The sequence below is a fragment of the Pinus tabuliformis genome, chromosome 4_2 (assembly GCF_031772625.1).
Source record: "Pinus tabuliformis cultivar Carrire ecotype Pingquan chromosome 4_2, CPIR1, whole genome shotgun sequence".
Classification (NCBI taxonomy): domain Eukaryota; kingdom Viridiplantae; phylum Streptophyta; class Pinopsida; order Pinales; family Pinaceae; genus Pinus; species Pinus tabuliformis.
The window spans coordinates 1,018,908,612-1,018,933,561 of NC_142304.1; positions in this window are offsets into that span (position 1 = coordinate 1,018,908,612).

The following is a 24,950-nucleotide window of genomic DNA, read 5'->3' on the forward strand; positions in this document are numbered from 1 at the left end:
ATCATATCATCTAATTTTGAGAAGCACTGCACATATTATTTTACTTCATTTTTTCACTTGAATGTTTATGTATGAGTCATTTAAGTCTTAATCATTTTTTTTAATTGATTTATGGTAAACAATCCTCGCAGGATTTGACCAAACAACAAGTTGTACTCACACTTTATTAATAAAATCAACTTATTTTTATAGCCATTGCTCAGCGTGTATTTTTATAATTGTATTTTTCACTCATATTTTTAAGAACAACCTATGCTTTAATTCACATTTCTATTTATGAATTATATGTTATAGCTTGTTACACACCTCCATGTTATTTTTTATGAAATAGGTATTTTCATAATTCTTCTAATAAATCTATCATTTATTTCAATGTTATTTATGTTCATATTTTCTGTTAAATGTTGTCACATACTGTGATTACTAGGAATTGCTTACTTTTTCCTTGAATCTCCATCATATTGCATATAATTTATTTTCCTCGAAAGTAGCTTTCTTTAAATAACTAGATAATAAAACGAAGGGAATTAAACACTGGGCCTAGTCCCATTATCTCATGTTCCCTATGAGATCGTTTTTGTGACCATACATGGGAAATCAATTCACTTATTCGTGCTTCATTAATGTTTCTCGATATATAACCATTCAATATCGTAATCCAACCATATCTTCCAGTCCAATTAAACGATCAAAGTATTTTTCACTCATTATTAAATTTCATCCTTGATAACACACATACCCTCACTGAATCGAAGAAGGCCTGGGACATCATATCCCAAGATATTGATTTGCAAGAGAGAAGAGAAGCCATTGAATGGTATCTCGAGGATCATGCCACTCATAGATAAATAACATATGACCAATGAATCTCTTATTTCTAGAAGGATTCATTATTTAAGTCCTAAATATAATCCTCTGAACAAAGTCCAAAGGTGAAAGGAAATTCATGTTTCCCAAGCTTGACTTCAATTCTATCAAGACTTTGTCTATTCTTCTAGGACTACATCCCCCTCTCGAATAATCATGTTTGGTATGTAGGCTTCTTCTCATTACATTTCCTCTTACACATCATCCTCATCATCTGCCTCATCCACTATTCAAATTGGCAGCCTTTATTTTTCATTTAATCCTATTGAATTCACGACGAATGCTACCAAAGTGATCATGAAAAAAATACTATTTTAATTCAAAGAGGACATAAATGCCACCACTTTCCATGTAGCTTCTAGCTTGAATCCAACACCTGCTAATGTACCATTACTTAAGTTCAAGGATCATCTTCTAGGATTTTCAGCTAACGTTACTATCACAACTAATGAACACCTAATTACCTGATCAAATGATTTCGATAATATAGGCACTAACGATAACGATACATGATTGAACCTCTTTGTTAATTGTTTAGAAAGGAAGGTTGCACATAACTATTTTGAGTTACCTCCTAAAGTTTTCTCTACTTGGGTGAAGTTGTGCTATTGGTTTAAATCCACTTATGGACAAACATAAAGACCTATCGATATTCTATTTGAATACAGCAATGACATGTCCATAAAGGGTGAATCTATAAAATACTTTTATTTGTTCTTTACTAAGTTATACAATCAAATTATTGAAATAATAAGGCCACAAAATCAAGTGGCAATGATTCACTACTATATTACCTTTCTTTCTCCTACCATCATAAATTAAAAGAGAAAAATGTTGAAAATTTAGGGTCTACACTTCAAATATATTTGGAATATGACGATAATTTTTGTTGAACTGATCTTCCACTAGAGGAACATATTAATTAATCTAATATATAATCACTCCTCTAACTGATTCACTAGATGGTCTCTTTTGAAATGACAACCAGAACACAATTTTAAGGAATCGACCCCAATTCTATGAACCCAATCCCCTCCTCTCATTTCCATGGTGTAATTTCTACAGAGAATATCATGATGATAAGAATTGTGAAATTAGAAGGAACACAAGAGAGAGAATATTTGGGAAAATGATTAACCCTACAATTGCAACATTAAATGGGATTGATGATAAGGAGGTAATGGTTGTTGAAACTAGAAGCATTTGTAGAGCTCAAAATGCTAGAAATAAACATTTTAATGAATCTAAAAATAAAAAATCCTTGGGCATTTTTCCCTCTCCCAAGAATTTGAGTTCTATTCCCATGCCCTCTTCAAGCTTTCCTAGATTTGACATTCTTAAACAAATGGACAACATTAAAGATAATGCTTCTCTATTCAATATGGCCATCATCAATGAGTGACAAAAATAATTGAAATGTTTCCTCAAATGAAGAATTTCTACTCTTGTACATACCCTTGAGGTACACCAAGAAGAGGATCCTCCAAAAGAAAGTGTCGTCATTATATGTAATCTTGAAAAGTTTATGGAAAACCCTCCTTTTTACATTTCTATGAAAGTATGTGATAAAATCACACATTGTTGCTTAGTTGAGGGTGGGTCATGCCCTAATGTGATGGATAATATTATTATGGAAGAATTATGTCTGTAATGCTCTGAATAGACACCCAAGAAAGTAGTGGCCTTCAACAATTTCTTGAAAGAGACCATTGATGGAATAAAATATGTCACATTAGTTATATATGCTCGTCCTAGAATAAGGACCACCTATAATATCCAAGTGATGGACAAGCCAGTAAGAAATTATTCTATCATTCTTGGTAGACACTGGAAAATGAGAACACATGGGTATTTGTCTTTTGATGGTACTCATATAAATCTCCCAAAGGATGGTAAGAACATAATTTTCTTTTGGGAAGTAATAATCATGCATCATATTGAGGGTTTACCTCAATCCATTGTAAACTATATTGAATAAGATATATATTTTTAGTCTCTTTTTACTGAAGAATATATACTTCCTCTTCTTGAAGTCCATCAAGATGACTAAGTTTGACACTTGCACATTGATGGCGCATATTCCAATCAATGGAATGATGCATGAATTATACTTTATTACCCTCATGGAAAGATGCATCAATATGCTTTCAGACCTGAGTTTGATTGTACTAACAATGTATCTAAGTTTGAAGCATTTCTCTTAGGGATTGAATAAGCCCTTAGTCTAGGTTACAAAAACCTCACCACATTTGGCGATTCATAACTAATTGTTAATCTGAACAGAAAAGTTTATTATCCTTCAAATAAATTTGTTAATCAATACACTTAGGCTTCCTGAAAAAAAATTATGAATCATTTTCTTCCGATATTACTCACCTTCGTGTCTCACGGGGGCATCTCAATTGGTAATCAGAGGTATGTGAAATCGTAGAAACTTGAGAGACCCATGTTCAAATGCCCCCTGTTTCAACCTAGGCTATGGGGAGGAGGACATATCATAGCCCCCCAGAGGTTTACTAGTATTTACGTGTCAGGCCAGCTGCTGGGTTCCTCTTGGTCACAAAAAAAAAATTGTTACTCATGTTTGTAGGGAATTGAATTTCTTGGATGATCACCTAACTATATACTCATAGTCCTCGAAGACAACTTCTACCTAAAATTCCAAAAAGTATTATACAATCATTATATATGCCTCATCTCTTAAAAATTGAGGAGGACTATCATTTATTCTTTGATGGTGAAAGTGCATGTGCTTTCATCCAAAACCAACCTGGTAATAGAAATGTGATAATCTCGCTTAAAGATAATAGATATCCAAGTGGAATATCTCCTTTGAAAGATTCTTTCTCACCTAACAATGTGATAAATATTCATTAGGAACATAAGTTGGAGTCAAAAAGAATGATTGGTAACACTATATTGATGTATATTGAGACCATTGAAGAACCCAATATTTTGCAAATAGGGCTCCAATGTTCTAAAGATAAAAAAAGAAGGATATTGGACCTTTTTAGAGACTTTAGTGGATTCTTTGCCTAGTGTTTCACGTGAAAGCACCCTAGGGCTTTGGGTTAGAACCTCAATAGAGCATAATAAAACTATAATAAGAAATACTCATACAACTCAGGCAACATGCTTATATTATCAAACTACGTAAGAGTGACCGTACCCGGATTTCCTTCGTTCGAGTAGGTCTCACAGGGTTCAAACCCTTTGCAACTCTAGATGTTCTTCAAACCTGAAACTCATTCAATTCAAACATACATAGCAGTATAGAAGTAAAGCATATTCATGAAATTGACTTTATATCATATAAACAAATGATTGAAAATACATCAAAACAACATTCATATATGAATTAAAACATAATTTGATGCATAAACATAGTTAATTTCGGAAACAAGACAACATTTCTTTTATTGCAATAAGCTATAAATAACATGGAGAGTCACCTGAGTCTTTCTCTGGGTCCAAGCGGAACTGTCCTCTGGGTTCATCCTATCCCAACCTTCAGCAATCTTCTTCCATCACCAACACCATTATATCTCAAGCAAAAGGAAGGATATCTATAATTAAGGAAACAAGGGTTTCCTGAAGCTTGGGGAAGTGCATGAGGCACATGGATTCATCAGACTCAGTCAAGGATAATCTCAATATAATAAATCTATCTCTTCTCCTCCTTAAAGCCTTCATATAGAGGTCTATTTATACCTCTCCCACTTAATTTTTTAGTTGAGAAACAGTTGGGAAACAATTGGGTCACAGGCAATAGGAGGTAATCAACTGGTAAAACCCGTGAACTCTACCCAAAATTAAGGAAATTTAATTTTTTAAGTGTCTTAATACATATACGTGGGTTGGGTATTGAGTGACCCGTGTGTACACGCTTTTAGCTCAGGGCAAAGCAACGTATAGGGAATAAAACATTGTTTTTTATATATTTGGACCAGGTTTGGAAGGAGGGGTTTCCCTAGGCCATAAAAAAAGCATCACATATACGAAAAGTGGTAACTGGTGCTATAACACCTAGTTGTCCAGGGATCTTCATGGTTTTGATCTTGGAATTATTCAGCATTCTATTCCAATTAAATAAGATTCCAAGTCTATTAGGAAAAGGAAGAGACCCATAAAACCTCCTCTAGAAGGCACAATTAAGAAATAGCTTCAAAATCTACTTACCACCCACATTATTTTTCCTTTTAAATATCTAGAATGGGCACCTAATTTGGTCATTGTATGAAAGAAAACTAGAGAAATTCATTTATGTGTGGACTATCAATCCTTAAATAAAGTGTTAAAAATAATTTTCTACTTCCTAACATGGATATGATTTCACAATACACCACAGGGTCTCAGATGATGTCCCTTCTTGATGGTTTCTCTGATTACAACCAAATTCACTTCAAGAAGGATAAAAATATATAAAACAATTGTTGTTATACACCGGGGAACTATTTCTTATGAACATATGACTTTTGTACCTATCAATGTAGGTGATATCTTTCAGAGAGCTACCAAAATAACTTTTGATGAATTCTTCGGGAATATCATCCAAATCTATATTGATGATTTAATTGTTCATTATAAGTGTTGTGTTGACCCCTTTGATCATCCCAGGAAAGTATTTAAAAGACGGATAAAATACAACATGTCTATGAACCCTAAAATGTCCATCTTTAGTGTGAATGCAGGAAAAATCCTTGGGCATGTTGTTTCCAAATTTGGAGTCAACATTGACATAAAGAGAATTGAGGCCATAAGAAATTTACCAACCCCTAAATATAAGAAGGAAATTAAATCCTTAATGGGAAAAATAAATTTTGTTCGAGGGTTTATTTGTGATTTTTCTAAAATAGTTAAACCAATTCATAATCTACAAAAGCAAGATTGGACTTTTCAATGGGACGAGTATGCTCAAAATTCCTTTCAAGCCATTGAAGAGACAATAAATTCTACACCCATTTTGGAAAAATATGTTTTTTCCAAATAATTGATCATATACACTAATCTGATGGAAGAAGCCATTTCAGGTATTCTCATGCATAGGAACGATCAAGGTGAGGAATGTCTTATAGCCTACATGAGCCATAACTTATCTCATGAATTTAATATTGCATTGATTGAAAAACTTGTTTATGCATTGGTTAAAACTATAGAGAAGTTTTTGACACTATATCTTGCATATGTATACAGAGGTAAGAGTCCCATTACCTGTTGTCAAATTTATGCTTTCCCATAAATTGTTGTGTGGAAATTTCAAACATTGGCTTGCCAAAATTCAAGAACATGATTTGATGATTATCACTTCAAAAGTAATTAAGGGACATGGCCTTACCCTTCACTTGGCCCAACATCTTGAGCCTTGTGATGTTGATAATAATTATGATTCTTTATCAACACCTTTTGTAATTAATTAGGATCATATTGACCTTGTTAATCATCCTTGGTATAGAGATATAAAAATTTATCTACAAAACAAAAGATATCATAACAATATTGATAAATAACAATGTAGGAAATTGTGTCTTGATTCTTCTACATCATTAATTCTTAACATTAAGCTATTTCATGAATCTTTTAATGGAAATTTTCTATGTTTTTTCAGAGGACAAAGTAGCCAAAATATTGTTGCAAGATTTGCATGGGTATACCTTTTCTAATATACACATAGGCATCCATTTTCTTCCAATGATATTAAGGTATGGTTTTGTTGATGCTGTGATCAACATTGTCCAAAATTGTGCCTACACATGAATTTTGGAGCTTACTAAGGATCTTATGATCTATAATTCCATAGTCACTTCATGATTTTTAAAGTTATGCTAAGCGTTCAAGTCTTCTTCTCGGTTTCTAAGTGGAAAGGTCACTTGCTCACACACGTTCAGTCTGTAACACATTCATGACCACATTCTCTTACAGAAGATTTAAAATACATAAAATAGTCCATCTAGACAGTGCCTGTGTAATGGTCAACCTATGTCAACACTCAGTGTGTACTTTCATTAATAGTCTCTGACTTTTGGCTGCAATTGTCCTTGTATTTCAATGAGCTTTTCTAACTATCGCTTTTGCACACCTTCTGTTTCGCAAGTGTCGATTTCATTTTTGTGAATGTTTCTTTTGCTTATTTGCACTTTAATAAGTTTTTTTTTTCATGTCATATTCACTCTAGAATGTGTCTCTTTAAATGTTCTTCACATTTTGCAAGTGTCCTTTGCACTTTTATCTTACTATCGCAAGTGTCGTCTTTTGGCGTGAGAAGTGTTGCAAAATGTAAAAGAAGAGTTGTGGTTCATTGCGAGAGGAAAATTTGTTACAAATGTGTTTTATTTACCATGTATACATGTACTAGACCCATTCCCAAAGTTTTGTGCACTGTCATACTTGTATCATCACTATCGTCACAAAGTGTATCTTAAGTGTTGCACCTTGTCAAAGGGAGTCAATTGTAAATTCTTAAGGGTAAATTATTATGCATTCTCATGCACTATTGTGTCATATTCATTATAAGGAAATACATCAGGCATATTTCCCAAGTATTGAGAACTTTTGTATAATTTTCATCACTATTGTCGCAAAGTGTATCCTAAGTGTTGCACTTGGAGGAGGTTATTGTATCATTGCCACATTGAGGGGATCATGTTGTTCTTATTTATTGAGTGTTAAATGTTGTGTCATCACTTATTCTGATCATGTCTGATCATTCATAAGCTCAATCGTAGTCTCACATCTACCTTACTGATCCTACACTTAGTCAAATCTTGGAAATATTTCTTTCCAACCAACTTGACCTAACTCGGCCTCAAGAACTACACATTAGAAAGTAGCAAGGATCAAGCTCCCTCCTTGTCTCCTAGAATTACAAAATTCAGAGTTCCTTCCTCAAAAGACTGTGCATTTGGTAGTCAAAGTGCTCATAGATTATCTCCCTACCCTTAAAAATTGTGCAATACTGCTTCCTAGTCAGTCTCTTGTTGTGCATTATGTAGTTTCAATCATCAAGCTTTCTCATTGAGTCCTTGAACTGTGCAACTCCTCAATCAACTTATCATTATCCATCTAGAAATGTGCATTGCCCAGTCTAAAGGTTGAAGACTGCATAATTGACCTCCACGACTATGAAGTTTATCCTTCTAGATAACCTTCTTCTGCCCATTGTGTAGTGGCAAGCCTTAAGTTGTCTCCCTGAGCTATGTAATTACACAATACCAAGGCCTCTCTCTCTCTACTATATTATGAATTGGGAAACTTCAAGCCTCAGACTACCTCACTGAGCTCCACAACTACGTAGTGGTCTTTCCCAGTCCTTCGTAAATGCACATTGGGTAGTATCAAGCTTCAATCCATCACTTTTGGCCCCTAGAATTTCACATTGTACAATACTTGAGTATTCCTCCCTTTCTGGTGCCTAGTCCCAGATCAATTAGTAATTTTCATGAGGAAGGCTATACTAGGATATTTTCGGATTGATGGTGTCTTTTCATGAGTGTATTTGACTTGCAGGTGCTACATCTTAACATCATAGGATGATGCTCGGAGAGGAAGTGAAGGATATCATAAAAAAAGACACTTGTGAAGATGGAACCATGAAGAATTCATCGATTAAGAAGATGAATAGACACTAGCTTACCACAAAAGATCAAAGATCTAGATCACATGAAGACTCCATATCAATCAGCACATTAGAGGATGAAGATGAAACAAATGGAATATCCATCATAAAAATGCAAAGAAAGAAGTAAAAGGAGCACCTTGGCAAAGCCATATCATCATGAAGTTCCACGTCATCATTGTCAAGAGTCATCTCAAGAGTCACATGTGTCATAGTGTGTTGCCACATCATTTGTGGAATGTAACTATGCCAAAATGAGAAAATGCAAAATTTCTGGAGGAGCAAGCATCCAATATGGAATATGAAGAGTGAACATAAATTTCTAAAGTCATATAGAATCTCAAAAGTCATGTAAGAATTTAAAAATTCATTGTAGAAGCTCAAGAGTTATGATGGAGTTCAAGAGTCAAATACACCAACATAGCTCAAGGAAAGGTTCTTTTGGGAATTTAACTTTCACCTTGGCTTCTCTAGCATTGGCATAGAAGAGGAGATATTTCTTTGGAGGAGCATGTGGTGACTTAATGTTACACTATTGGGGCTAGTGTGGAAGTATTGTACTTGTATATCATGACACTTCCACTTAATACATGAAGCTCTATGAGCCAACACATTTTCATGCATGTATCATGAGTATAGTAAGTCTATTCTTTATATGGCTGCGGTATATTATTTGTTCACATGTACAAAGGAAATTAAACTATTTCAGTGGATTTGGTACTTACCTTGTTGAATGTGTGTTTTATTTCATTTTATGATTGTGGTTGTATTATGAACTACTTTGAACGTTAACTAACAATCCTCTCATGCTCTTGTGTGTCTCTTTTAGGATAGTACTATTACTTTTCTTCTAGAGGCCCACTCTCATTCTCCTTGCCCTTAAAGTACCTTATATACATTGCAATTCTATGCCTCACAGTGTCAACTTACTTTATTGTTTCAAAGAATGTTGTATAACCTCTTATGTTAATAATTGTAGCCAAGGAAAATTCCTAAGGACAATAGAAACCAATCGTATTGCTGGTTGGGGCTCCCACTCCAAATGGTGTGAGGTCTAGTTGGGACTTCACATCAGCGAGACCCCCTTTGTTGACCGATCTGTGACATTGTTAAAATTTGGTTCTAGAAGGAGTTCCAGATGAAAAGATATTCTCATTGAGTTTGTTTTTAATCTCTTATCTCAAATGTATCTTTCCCAAATCATAATGCTGGAATTTTTTTCTAACCTATCTCGATGTAAGCGTTTCATATTCATAGAACAATTTGATGACCTGTCTCAACTAAGGTTTGATGGTGAGGGTGGTAAATTCATAGCCAAGCATATATCTGATTTTCTTGGCTTTTGTAAGTCATATGAAATTGATGATGAAGCTGTTATTTGTATATTATTCACACTCACACTTGAAGGCTGAATTAAGAAGTGGTTTCAGAATCTACCATTTGCTTCCATTCACTCAATTGATAAATTTCTCAAGGAGCTTCATCAAGCCTTTGATAGGTATGATCGTCAAGATGTATGTAATAAAATTGATCTTCTTAGAATGAAATATGTTGAATCCATAGAGGATTTTATTAATCAGTTTCTTCACCTTTGATATGAGTTTCATGCAAAAGTTTTTAACTATAATTTTATTAGTGAAAAGTTTCAGAGCTTGATTCTACTTACCTTGAAATATTTTGAATATGAACCCTTGGATGATGATTCTCTCTAAACTTATGCTAATCATGAGCCACCCACATTTCTAAAGAGGAACTTACTATTTTTCCTTGTTCTTCTCCTATTTGAGTACAAATTTGGGTGCCTTCTGACGATGATTTTAATGTTGGTAAATGTCAAAATCAAATTGCTAATCCATCCATTAAACCTTCACCCATTTCCCATGATCTGAATCCCATTGAGAAGAAGTTAGAATGGTTTATCAATTACACGGAGCTTGAAGTAAAATATGATCCCTTATTTCTTCAAGATCACATTAATGTACATAATTCTAATCTTGAATCTAATCCAATTGAAAACATAATTTACTAAAGGGATACTTTTCAACCTCTACCATCTACATATCATGATTTCTTGTTTCATGATTCGCTTGATCAGTGTTAAGATATTTCGACACATAGGAAATAGTTAAGTATAACTTGGTCTACTATAGAGTTAGGTAAAGTGTGGTTCTTTACTATGTACTTTTGTAACTTACAATCTGATGGTCATGATATGTAGTGATCTGACGAGTCATTCTCTCCTCGGTATTACCAACACTTGATCCATGGCTTAACACCCGATTGGTCCATGATCTCTATTTAAAGAGCATGGAGGGTCATTTTTAGGGTAACCATTCATGAGAGAAGCTTATGAAAATTTTAATTCTTTTATTAATAAATTGCCTGAAGTGGCCGCGTTGGCTCAAGCCATGGATTGTTTCCCTCTTTGAGGGTTTTAACCACGTCAACAATACTGGTGTATTGATTTGTGATCTATTTGTGAGTAGTTTCTTTTGGTGTTCTGTCTGAGGAACTTACCCTGTAAATTCCTACATGGTATCAAAGCTATTTGAGGGCCGCATCCATTGGTGATCCAAATCTGAAGCCGGTAGAACTGCATCCGACTGTCGTTTCCTAGATCTACTATTATTGATTGCCTTCAGGCTGAGAGGACTTCTCTATTGTGTTAGGAGAATTTGTTCCAATGAGGAACCCATTTTGTTTGATCCGAAAAGGTTTCTGGTAGCCCTAGCTACGTCATTTTTAGGATTTGAGGTATACAATGTTTATTTGGAGTTTTTAGTTATTTTCTCTCTGTTTATTTTGGTTTATTTAGCTCTTTGTTTTTTTATTACACGATCTATATCTTTCATCTCTGCGTATGCTCTTTACCTAGTGACTCTATGTGATCTGGGAAAATGAGAAACATAAGGAAGGATTTTTCTCATGTGTATGCTCTTTTCTGCCATGCCTTAGTATGATCTCGGAAACTCAGAAATATAGAGGAAAATATTTAGTTTCTGGCTAAAGCTAGCTTCAAGTCGTAAGGTTTGTTTTTTTTGTATGTCCATGTTGGGTTTTGTGTTTTTTGTTTTTTAGGCAAAAAAGAGCTTTCTCAAGTAAGCATGCACCCCAGAGCTTTAGTGACTTAAAAAAAAAGACCTTCCTCTTTTCCAAAAATTACTAACCTTTTAATCTAGCCCACTTGGTCCAAAGCTACTTTATGATAATAGAGGTCTTGAGTTCAAGTCTTTCTTTTTGTTGAGCTAATTTTATTAAGTTTGGAAAGGGGGTATATTCTTTTTTAAAAATAACATTATCATTCATTTCCGCACATTCCCGCACTTTGTCGGCATCTTCAACAACTTTTCTTCAAAAAGCCATAACTTCTTCATCGGAAGCCATTTTCAGAGACATTTTTTTTTAATCAGCCTAATTTTTCAAGATCTTATCATTGGAACACTTAGTTTTAGCATCTATAGCATCATTTTCTATTAAAATGGAAAGTCCATGCCAAGTTATTCTTGACAACACCAACTACTATCAATGGTGGTCCTACATTGTGGATTTACTTAGAAGTAAAGGTCTTTACAGAATAGCCTCAGGCAAAGAAACCAAACCAAAATATGAAGATAAGGCAACCATATGGAAAAATAGGCAATATCAAGCATGTGGGTTGATAGGGATGTCTATTTCTCCAGACCTTAGATTCCATATTGAAGAACTTGATACTCCTAATGAAGCAATGAAACAGATCACTAAATTTTTTGGAATTAAAAATGAACTTAGAGCCCATCAACTCAAAAATGAGTTGCTTACATTGGACCCCAATAATTTTTCTTCCACTGAAGATTTTTTGTCCAAGTTCAAGACCCTTAGACTTCTCTTGGAAGTTGTTAAGGTTAAGAAAGAAGATGGTAACCTTATCTATTCAATTCTTACTAAGTTGGGACCAGCCTACTCTATGTTTGTTTCCACCTTCCATTCTACAAGAGATGCCTTCATTTCTCAAGGACATGACTACAATTCCCCTTCATTTGATGCCTTCTGTGATTCTTTATTAAGAGAGCAAGTAAAACTCTTACATCTTGGTCTTCCTAATCTTGGAAACTCTTCTAAGAAATCCTTAGCCGCCGAGCAGCAACCAAATTCAAAGAATCCTAAGAAGCCATATCCTAAAAACAATGGTCCTAAACCAGACAAAGTTCCTAAGCCATTTCAGTCTCAAAATGAAAAATCATTTCAACAAAATGATAAGGCAAATAAAAACAAAGGGAAGAAGACTGATAGACATTGCCACTTTTGTAATCGAGATGACCACTTAGAATCCAAATGCTTTAAGAAGATGGAAGCCTTGGAAGCAGCAATGAAGAAGCATAACATCCATTTGGAGCACTCAACAACTTCAACTTCATCTTCAGGAATAACACTTCTACATGTGGTTGTCAAGCATCTCGGTCTAGGTATGCACTAAATGTATCTTCTTCTTCTCATTCTCATGAGTGGCTCATTTATTCTCAAGATTCTTATCACATGACCAAAAACAAAGCCATATTTTCTTCTTTAAATGATTATAACACCAAAAATATATATGTTGATGATGATAGATCCCTTAGTGTTGTAGGGACTGGAACTGTTCATATAGACAATTTTCAATTCAATGATGTATTATGTCTTCCAACCTTATCTTGCAACCTTCTATCTATATATCAGATAACTCATTCACGTGAAGGTAAAATCTTCAAATTTTCACCTCATGATGTTGTAATTAAGGACCTAAGAGATCCTAGACAAATTTTATCTACTGGCATTGTTGATGATTCTACACGGTTGTATAAGCTTAACAACTTTGGGTCATCAAATCTTCCCTCAGTATTTGTTGCTCATAATGATGAAGTGAGCAAACTTTGGCATGAGTGATTTGGTCACTTAAACTATCGCTCCCTTCAGAATCTATGTAAAGAAAATATGGTGACAGGTCTTCCAATGGTATCTTGTAGAGATGGTGTTTGTTCGAGATGTGTACTCAGAAAACATCATCGGGATAGTTTTGAAAAACGTGCCTCTTGGCATGCCTCAACCGCTTTACAGCTTGTGCATAGTGATTTATGTGGTCCACTTGCAGTTGTTTCATTCTCTAGCTACAAGTATTTCTTAACTTTCGTTGATGACTTCTCCAGACGCATTTGGGTATACTTCTTAAAACTCAAGAGTGGAATATTTAACATGTTCTTGGCCTTTAAGGCCTTTGTTGAAAAACAATATGGACATAAAATTCTTAAGCTAAGATATGATAATGGTAGAGAATATGTTAACAACAAATTCATCAACTTTTGCATTGAGAATGGAATTGAAATGCAACATAATGTTCCATATAATCCACAACAAAATCGTGCATCTGAAAGGAAGAATCACACCTTAAAGGAAATGGTTAATTGTATGCTTCAATCTAAAGGAATTAATCTTAATTTTGGGCAGAAGCAATTAATTGTGCAAATTACTTAATAAATCGCACTCCTACTAAGGTTTTAAGGAATATCACTCCAGAAGAAGCATGGAGCTCAATTAAAATAGATGTAAGTCACTTTCATGTTTTTGGAAGTGAAGCATGGGCCCATATTCCAGATGAGAAACATAAAGCTTTAGAACCTAAGAGTGAGAAATGTATTTTTGTTGGATATTTTGAAGATGTCAAAGGATACAGACTTATTCCACTTAAGTCCAAAAATTTTATCATTAGAAGAGATGTAAAGCTTGCTGAAAATATATCGGCCTACGAGCCTAGTTTGACGGATGTGCCACCTCTCTCTATCAGTTCTACTTCTAAAAATATTTCTTCTTCAGATGATGACAACGAGGATGACAATCCTCCCCCACCTTCTCAGGATCCTCCTTCAACTCCTGAGCTTCCAAAATGGGTCCATGCTACTCAGGATGCAGTAGGCACTCTCGCCGGTGATCCTATAGATCAGCTACGTACACATTCTTAGTTTGATAGAGCCTCTTCTTTACTAGCTTAAGCTTCAACTAATTATGATCCTGACACCTTTGCAGAAGCTTCAGGCCATCCAGATTGGGACGTAGCTATGAATGAAGAATATCGTTCATTATTGGCAAATGATACATGGGATCTTGTTCCCATTCCAAAGGGACGAAAACTTGGTAGATGAAAATGGGTTTACAGAACCAAGTATGGAACAGATGGAAAAGTTGATAAAAATAAAGCTCGTCTTGTTGCTAAGGGTTTTTCACAAGTTGAGGGCATTGACTATATTGAAACCTTCTTCGTTGTTTCCAAAATGAACTCTATCCACCTTGTTCTTTCCCTTGCTACCTCTTTCAAATGGGAAGTCCAATAGATGGATGTTAAATCTCTCTTCTTGCATGGGTACTTGCATGAATAAATATATATGGAGCAACCTACTGGATTTATACAAATAGACTCCATCCTTGTATGTCGGCTTAAGAAATCCATTTATGGTCTCAAGCAAGCCCCTCAGGATTTGTATGCCAAAATGGATAGCTTTCTTTTAGAAACTAGATTTTCTAGGTGTCATTCTGACAATACTGTCTACACCAAGAAAGTGGGCAAGTCTCTTATCATTCTTGTTCTTTATGTTGATGATCTTATCCTTACTGGTAGTGATCCCAACCTTATAAACCATGTGAAGTCAATCCTTAAAATTAATTTTGAAATGACAGACTTAGGACACTTGCATTATTTTCTTGGTCTTCAAGTCTTACAATCCAAGGAAGGTATTTCCCTTTCCCAGTCCAAGTATGCATGTGAACTTCTACGCCATTTTCACATGGAAGACTGTAATCCAGCCCCTTCTCCCTTTTAGTCTGGAGCTAAACTTTCAGTCACTTGTACTTCCCCTGAAGTTGATGCTACCTTATACCGTCAACTTGTAGGAAAGCTATTGTATCTGACGCATACTCGTCCTGACATTTCCTTTGGTGTTCGCGTTATTTCTCGGTTTATGATAAACCCACATGAAAGTCATTGGAAAGAATCTTAAAGAATACTTCATTATGTTCGAGGTACAGTTCAGTTTGGGATTCATTACAGTGCAGAAGCATCTCTTCTATTGGTTGGTTTCACTTATTCTGATTGGGCTGGTGACCCTAATGATTAGAAGTCTATTGCAGGTTATTTGTTCACTCTTGGTTAAGGACCTATTACATGGGATTGCAAGAAATAAAGTGCAATTTCTCTTTCTTTAGTAGAAGCAGAGTATTGTGGTATCATAGAAGCTAGTAAGGAAGCCCTGTGGCTTCGTTAGATCCTGTCAGAGTTTGGCTTTCAGTAGCAGCATCCGACTACACTTTGGTGTGATAATCAAAGTGCCATTCAAATATGCAAAGATCCAATCCAACATCAGCGTAGAAAACACATTAAACTACACATGCATTTCATTAGAAAGCTCATTCACGACCATTTTCTTGAAGTGCAATATTGTTCAATAAATGATTAAGTTGCAGACATCTTTACAAAGGCTCTCACAGAGGTGAAGTTTACTAACCTTCGATTTATGGTTGGAGTTCAGGAAGTTGTCACTAAGGGGGGATAGGCTCTAATGCCTCCTTACTTCTCCTATTGTGTCATATTTGTACATCCTTCAATCCTATCCCAAGTTGTTCTTAGGGGGGGATGTTAGGATATTCCGACACATAGGAAATAGTTAAGTATAACTTGGTCTACTGTAGAGTAAGGTAAATTGTGTTTCTTTACTATGTACTTTTGTAACTTATAATCCAACGGTCACGATATGTAGTGATCTGATGGTTCATTCTCTCCTCAGTATTACTAGCACTTGATCCATGTCTTAACACCCGAATGGTCCATGATCTCTATTTAAAGAGCATGGAGGGTTATTTGTAGGGTAACTGTTCATGACAGAAGCTTATGTAAATTTTCATTCTTTTATTAATAAATTTCCTGAAGTGGCCGCGTTGGCTCAGGTCGTGGATTGTTTCCCTCTTTGAGGGTTTTAACCATGTCAACAATACTGGTGTATTGATCTAAGATCTGTTTGTGAGTGGTGTCATTTGGTGTTCTGTCTGAAGAACTTACCCTGTAAATTCCTACAATCAGTCTACTTCAACTTTTAGTGATGTTCAATCTGTTGTTTCAAGTAGTAATCAAGAACAAGGTGGTTGCATTTCATAAGCCTAGGAGCAAAATGTTGATGACATGTTTAATCTTTCTTACCTCCTTGCATTTCTACCTAAACATCGATCTCGCAATCCTGATTACCTATAAAATGATTCCATACCCTTCATTGAAGTTGTGAATTTAGATAACCATCACTATGAAATCCTTGTTTCCATTAGCACATGTGGTGATGGATATCCAAGTACATCAAATGATATTTTCCCTTCTTTTGAGGACTTGGATTTATACGATATCGATGTGCAATCTATTTCTCCTAGTTTAAAATCTCCATTTATTTGATGTGAATCTCCTTCAATTCAAAATGATTCTGAAGTTTGTTCGAGACATGCATCTTCAAATATAAAATCTAAAGAAACTATTTGTTAGTATTTTGAATCTTTGGTATACTATGTCAAAGAAAAGTAATATAAATCTGAATGTTACATTGTTATGCATGTCTTTGATCATTATGATCATGAAAATAATATCATGGATTATTACATGCATGTTGATCCATTGTTCTCATAAGATCAATATAATTTCGTTACAACTGATGCTTCTCGTCCTGAGTCTTCTTATCTTTCCTCACCTCTACCACACTATTCATTGTACCTGAATGTGTTTGATGGGTTTGTTAGACTAGCAACTTTTCTTAATTATTTAGATCCTTATTTGGCTAGTAATGGTTGCAATCAGGTACAAGATGGTGCCATTCTACCATCAAAGGATGAAAAGATTGAATCTATTATTCATGATCTTCTCAGTTGTAAATGAGTTATAAGTCAAGAGGAAGATGTTACAACTCTAAACAATAAAGGGTGTTTTTTGAATGATGTACACCAATTATTTGTCCATCAAGAATATGATATGTTTAATATTAAGTCTAATCTAACCAGTGGCATTTATTTTGTTTTCATTGATACATCCGATGATAGTGGTGTTTATTTAGCTGTTTATTTTTATAAGCCACCCAAATTCGATGATCCACCATTAGAAAGTTCAGAGACAAGTCAGAAGGTCGAGGCACTTTAGCCCTATTGAGGATTATGTCATGTTCTTGCAATACTATTGAGATCTATAAACTAATTTCGATCTTGACTTCCACACGTAACTCTTTCCTTAACATTCATACAGTAGAAGTGAGATCATTCTTGAAGTACTTTCAAAATTTTCAAGCTAATACCCTAAATCCTCAAGATAGAGTTTTTGATTAGATAGAATATTATTGTATCGTTAATTCTTTACCATGCAAATCCCTTGAACCACACTCAGTTTTTGGGAGCACATATTTTGCAGATATACGCATTTTCAAACCTTGTCCTTCATATTATCAAGTTAAAGGTCATTCTGGATTGAAGGATTTCTCTTTGTCAAACACTTTTAAGATCGATCACCTTGTTATACCTCTTGAGTATGTCATGAGGTTAATCATATTTTTGGCACAATATCTCTTCTTGAATGATAGAAAATGCTTGAGTCATTCAGCGAAACAGAACCCCTGTGTTGGTACGAATTCTCATTTTGATTTGACCCTTATTTCTAATATTTCACCAGCCTCATATCCTAACTGGATTCTGGAATTTACAATTTCAGTGATTGTTTCAAATGCCTTAAGCTATGATATTGTATTCATAGTGTCTAATCGGATACAAAGCGAACCACTGGAGAATCGAGGATCTTATAGTCACACATCTGGTCATAGTCATTTTACATTTATTGATTTTGTTTAATCCAATCACCTTCATGGTTTATCATTTTACTATTCAGATTCTTGTTGGATGGTTGAGGCACTTGAGCATGATTTGATGATTATGTTAGGTTCTCACCATCTTGACAACGCTTCTGAACAAGATCAGATCAAATTTCCCTCAGAAGATTCACTTTGTGATTTTGATGTGTTAATTAAAAATTCGTTTTCTCATGAGAATTAGGTTTTTCAAATATATTGTTCTAGATATGATCCAATCACTCAATGGTTAGAGAAATATTACTTGGAAATCTCTCTCACAAATAAGTTTCAATTTTTCTTTATGTTTGCAAAAATTTAAAATACGAATGAATGTACTTTTGCAATAAGCCCTAAAGTTTTGTATGGTCGTCATTTAAAGAAACAAGGTAAATCTTGAGGCTAGTTAATGATAGTTAGTATGGCACATTCTTTTTTTAACTAGAAAGACCTTCAATTCATTGTGCAAGGTTTTCAAATTATTTTCTTTACCCTTTCACAATGCTTTATATTTCTCTCAATTGTTTGTATCTTTGTGATTGTAGGTTAGGAGCGGTTGCATTTTATACACTGGAAATTCCATTACACTTAGCCCTAACCTTATAGCTCATTATGTTAGGAGTAGGTTTTGGTACCTTTTTTCCCGTATTTGCATTGCATGACCATTGCATTTTACTTTGCAATAGTCCTTTAATTTGGTTTGTTTTCTTTGTTTGTCTTCGATGTTGCTTTACATTCAAAGCTTACTTCAACTCTACTTTTTCTTTTCTCTTCCTGTTATGCCTTGCCTTGTCTTTATCACCTTTGTTTAATAAGGCTCTGCATGAAAATGCTCTTGCTTGACTCAAATGACAATGTGGCAATACTTGAGAAGGGAAATTGTGACGACGAGAAGTGCTTGGCTTATTTTTCAACCTCTTCTCTATCTTGGGTTTACATATCTTTAAATTTAAAGAGTTTGAATGGAAAATATCATCCATTCAAATGGAAATCCTTTAGTTAAAGCATAAATCTTGGATCGATTCAATGATCTTCATTCCTTGACTCGCTGTTGTAATTAAATGGTGTTCTTATTCTTGGTCCAATAGAGTAGAAGAAGGGAAAGGAGAAAAATAGCGAGAAAACCAATATCAAAGATATATATATGTGTGTGTGTGTGTGAGTGATCCGAGCTGACTCAACTCCTAGATTTAATCAAGATCGTTTACTTTCATGATGTGATTAGAATTTCATTTAAAATAGTATAAAGGAACATAAATGCATATTGTAAAGAAGAAGGAACATGATGAGAATCAACAACATAAAAATACGAGACGTTGATAATGGATTTCATCCAGGAGGGATTACGTCTCTGGGCCTTGGTGTCAAGATGGTGTAGGCCACTGCATTAAGTGCTAGAAAGAGTGATGATGTACATAGGTGGTGACATCCCTATCGTACAAGAAAAATTCCGTCACGCAGGAGTGGCTCCAAGAGATGTTATGCTACAGGAACTATAATTCAAAAAGGACTCGTATCAGTATGACCTAAACTCATGCATGATGATAATGAGCATCTCGCTAACATGGCACAAAATGGATCTCAATGCAAACATACATGGAGACACATGAGTATGCCATCCACATAACAACAAAGGGATCTCAAACAAAACATGACGAATCATGTCAACAAGTACATCCCATGGATGATTCAACATCACATTAAGCAAGAAATCATGAAACAAGTAAGAAAACAAGATCCCACATCAAATATCAAACAGGGATCTATGCAGCACAATGCATCTCATAGCAAAATAAGTACATGAACACACTGCATATACCTCACATCCTGGGGCCATTTGAAGAAAAGTATGTCAAACTACTGAAGTTGGCTGTACCATCGATCTTGTGGTGTCAAATCTCATGGAAGTATTGCTCACACATTGAATGTTGACACCTGCACTCCACTTTGAAAAGTGGCTGAAAAATGAAATGATCAAATCGAAAATATGAATGCACCATCAGATTTGTGGCATTGAATAGTGAAAAATCGATTGTCAAATTTCTAAATTCTAAGAAAGTGAAAATCTAGGGCTTAAGGAATATTTTAGATTCCCCCTTGATTCCTCAAAGATTCCCTCCTCCGGGTCATCTGAAGATCTTCTACTCAGATCAAAATTATGACTTTGCCATCAGGCTCGTGTCACTGAGAGGTATAAGATCGACATAAAATATGTCCAATTTGGATATTGGCAAAATTTCGGTTTCCAAGGAATTTGGAAGATTCCCTCAATATTCCTCAAGATTCTCCTCCACTGGGAATCTACAAATCTACTGCACAGAAGGAGAATCTAATCTTGCCATAGCACTCCCTGCAAAATTTTGAGAAAAAATACTATAAACTTGCTTACATTCTAATAAAATGAATCTTTACCTCTTCATGGAATCTTTAATATTATGTGCAAAAATTTTGTCTCGAAAAATGTGCCATCATTCTACCTCCTGGAACTACATCATGGTTCGACTGCTCAAAAACTCATTCTCAGTTCCTCTCTTCATTCCCCATTCTGTCGTTCGGTCCTCCCTTCTCTGGCAAATGTGTGTTGGGTTTATATAATATAATGACGACGAAGTTAACAAGGTTGAGCCCTGTGGCCCAACAGTGGCGGAGGCATTTAGGATGGCGGAGGTCGAGGGGTCAAATCCCGACCCCTCCATAATTGGCACATTATATATATTTTTTTATTTTTTACATAACACATTGAATAGGCACGTTGTGCATTTTGGGTATGCGGTTATGTTTGATATTAATGTTACGGTGGAGGTTGGAGGGTGTATTAAATATGGGGTTGTTTAATAACCATGGGGTATATGGTTATAACAACCATACACCAAAAAGGAATTTAATCCAACAATATTCATTTCAACAAAATTCATTTTAATTTTTTGTTAAGTTATTTGGATGGAATCATATTAATTATTATATATATATATATATATATATATATATATATATATATATATATATATATATATATATATATATATATATATATATATATATATATATATATATATATGACTTTTGTTATATGGTTATTAATAACCAAAAAATTATTTTGTTATTATATTTTCTTTTTATGATATTTTCTTTTTTGTTGTCTTTTTGCAGGATTAAAGAGGCCAATGAGGAAATGACATGTGTCAGAGGTTGGTGGGCTGCTATGGGTCCCACTTGCTCACTGGGATGCCATGTGGCACAATGTGGGCCCCTCTTTTCCCCTTTCATGTCAATCTTTGATAAGCTCTATCTTTTGCACACGAGTTTGGTTTGACGAACCGTTCACACCATTACGATCAGGATGATGAGATCTTCAAAATGAACCTAGTTCAAGCATAATCCAAACACTTTGATTTTTGACAATTCCTGAGTCCTATTGGATTTCTACATGTGTCTGGAGCCACCTGGATCAGTGTGTGTGAACACACACACAAACACACATCCTTCTTTGAAGAGGAAGGCTCTTTTTATCTCAATAATTTGAGATCCCTCTTCCACCTTCGTGAAATAAATAAGTGTTGAAGAACAATCCTATAAATAAAATAAATAAAGAGTGAAATAAGAGACAGGCTTCCTACGCAAAGAGGTGAGACAAGTAACTCTACTAGGGTACTTTTCAGGCTTTCTATCGGTGAACCAATGCATGTGTTCCTATAGTGACTTTGTTGGGGTACTTTCCAGGCCTGCTAGCAATAAAGCAACACCAAAGATGAAAATTAAGACTTTGATTATCTTAAACATGAAATTTTATATTACCCTTCTACTAAACCAAAAAAATTGTGATTTGCAAATATTTTTGAATGTATTTAGATGAGAAAAGGAATAGAGGATACAATATCCATAACCAGGCTCAATGGGGAAGCCAAGATAATCCATGAAATGAATCAATACTTCCTGAAAGACTAAGACCTTGCACTTAAGGATAAAACATGAACAAAGAAGTTGGAGTTCTACCAGTGTGTTGCCAAGTGTTGACGCTGTGATCAGCACCCTCCAAAATTTTTCCTACACAAATTTTGGAGCCTACTGAGGACCTAATGATTTTTCATTCCATATTCAAATCATGATTGATTAATGTTATGCTAAGTGTTTGATTCTTCTTCTCAGTTTTTAAGTGGAAAAGTCACTTTCTCACACATGTTCCTTCTGTAACAAGTTCATGAGCGTATTCTTTTACGCAATCTTCAATAGCAATAGAAAAATTCCACCAATATAATATATATGCAATTCTCAACCTATGTTAACATTTAGTGTACAATTTCATTAACAATCTCTCACTTTTGGCTCCTATTATGCTTCTATTTCGGGGAGTGTTTCCAATTGCTGATTTTGCGCACCTTCACTTTTCCCTGTGTTTCTTTCATATTTATGACTATATATATTGCTTGTTTTCACTTTAATAAGTGTCATTTTCATGTTCTCTTCAGCATGTGCTTCTTTCAATGTCGTTCACATTTTGTAAGTGTCATTCAAACGTTTCTGTTATTGTCGCAAGTGTCATCTTTTGGCATGGGAGTCGTCACACATCATAAAGTCAGAGTTTTGATTGATTACGAGAGGAAAATTTGTTATCAATGGCTCCTATTTACCACATATACATTAATTATACCCACTCCCAAATTTTTATGCAATGTCATACTAGTGTCATCATTGTCATTGCAAAGAGTATCTTAAGAGTCACACCTAGTTGAAGGGAGTCAATTGTACATTCTTAAAGGACAAATATGATGAATTATCCTACACTACTATGTCCTATTCATAATAAGGAAATACATTAGTTATATTCTCCAAGTATTGAGCATTTTCATACAAGTATTTTCACTAGCTTCACAAAGTGTACCTTAAGTGTCACACTTACAAGAGGTTGTTGTATCATCGTCACACTAATAGGATCACATTGTAAGAATTTACATCGTATGTTCAAGTTCCATAGATATAACACCAAAGGAAACCAATCACAAATAGATCATAGATCAGTACACCAATATTCTTGATGTGGTTAAAACCCTCAAACAGGGAAACAGTCCTAGCCTGAGCCAACACAAACACTTCAGGAAATTTATTAATGTAAAAGAAATCAAATTTACATAAGCTACTCCCATGAATGATCACCTAACAAATAACCCTCCATGCTCTTTAAATAGAGATCATGGACCAAGCATGTGTTAAGCCATGAATCAAGTGTCAGTAATATCGAGGCGAGAATGAACCGTTGGGTCACTTCATGTCTAGAACATATCGTGACCGTCAGATTTTAAGTTACAAAAAGTACATACTAAAAAATCACACTTGACCTAAATATACATTAGACCAAGTTATAGTTAATTATTTCCTATGTGTCGGAATATCCTAACACCCCCCCTCCCAAAAGAACAACTTGGGATAGGATTGAAGGATGTACAAAGATGGCACAATAGGAGAAGGAAGGAGGCATTAGAACCTATCCCCCCTTAGTGACAACTTCTTGAACTCCAACCATAAATCGAAGTTTAGTAAACTTCGCCTCTGTGAGAGCCTTTGTAAAGATGTTTGTAACTTTTTCATTAGGTGAACAATATTGCACTTCAAGAATATGATCATGAATGAGCTTTCTAATGAAGTGAATGTGTATTTCAATGTGTTTTATGTGCTGATGTTGGATTGGATCTTTGCAGAGTTGAATGGCACTTTGATTATCACACCAAAGTGTAGTAAGATGTTGTTGTTGAAAACCAAACTCTGACAAGATCTAACGAAGCCACAAGGCTTCCTTACTAGCTTCAATGATGCCATGATATTATTCTATTGCAGGAAAAAGAGAAATGGAACTTTGTTTCTTTCAAGCCCATGTAATAGGTCTAGAACCAAGAGTGAAGACATAACCTACAGTAGACTTCCAATCATCAAGGTCACCAGCCCAATCAGAATCATTGAAACCAACCAATAGAGGAGACTCTTATTCACTGTAATGAATACCAAACTAAATTGCACCTCAAATATAATCAAGTATTCTTTTAACTTCTTTCCAATTACTTTCATGTGGGTTTTGCATAAACCAAGAAATAAGGCAAAAAACAAAGGAATGGTCAGGAAGAGTATTGGACATATACAAACATTTTCCAAAAAGTTGATGGTATAAGGTTGCATCAACTTTAGGGGAAGTAAAAGTGACTAAATTTTTGGCTCCAGACTGAAAGGGAGAAGGCATACTTGGATTGGGACAGGGAAATACCTTCTTTGGATTGCAAGACTTGGAGACAAAGAAAATAATGCAAGTGTCCTAAGTCTGTCATTTCAAACTTCTTTTTAAGGCCAGACTTAACAGGGTTTATAAGGTTGGGATCACTTCCAGTAAGCATAAGATAATTAACATAAAGATCAAGAACTGTAAGAGACTTACCCACTTTCTTGGTGTAGACAGTATTGTGATCATGACACCTAGAAAAGCTAGTATCTAAAAGAAAGCTATCCATTTTGGCATACCAAGCCCAAGGGGCTTGCTTGAGACCATTGTTGTTGGGAAAAGTATCCAATACGGAATGACCCTATCCCACTCTAAGGGTGATAGTACGTCAGCAACAACCGAATGC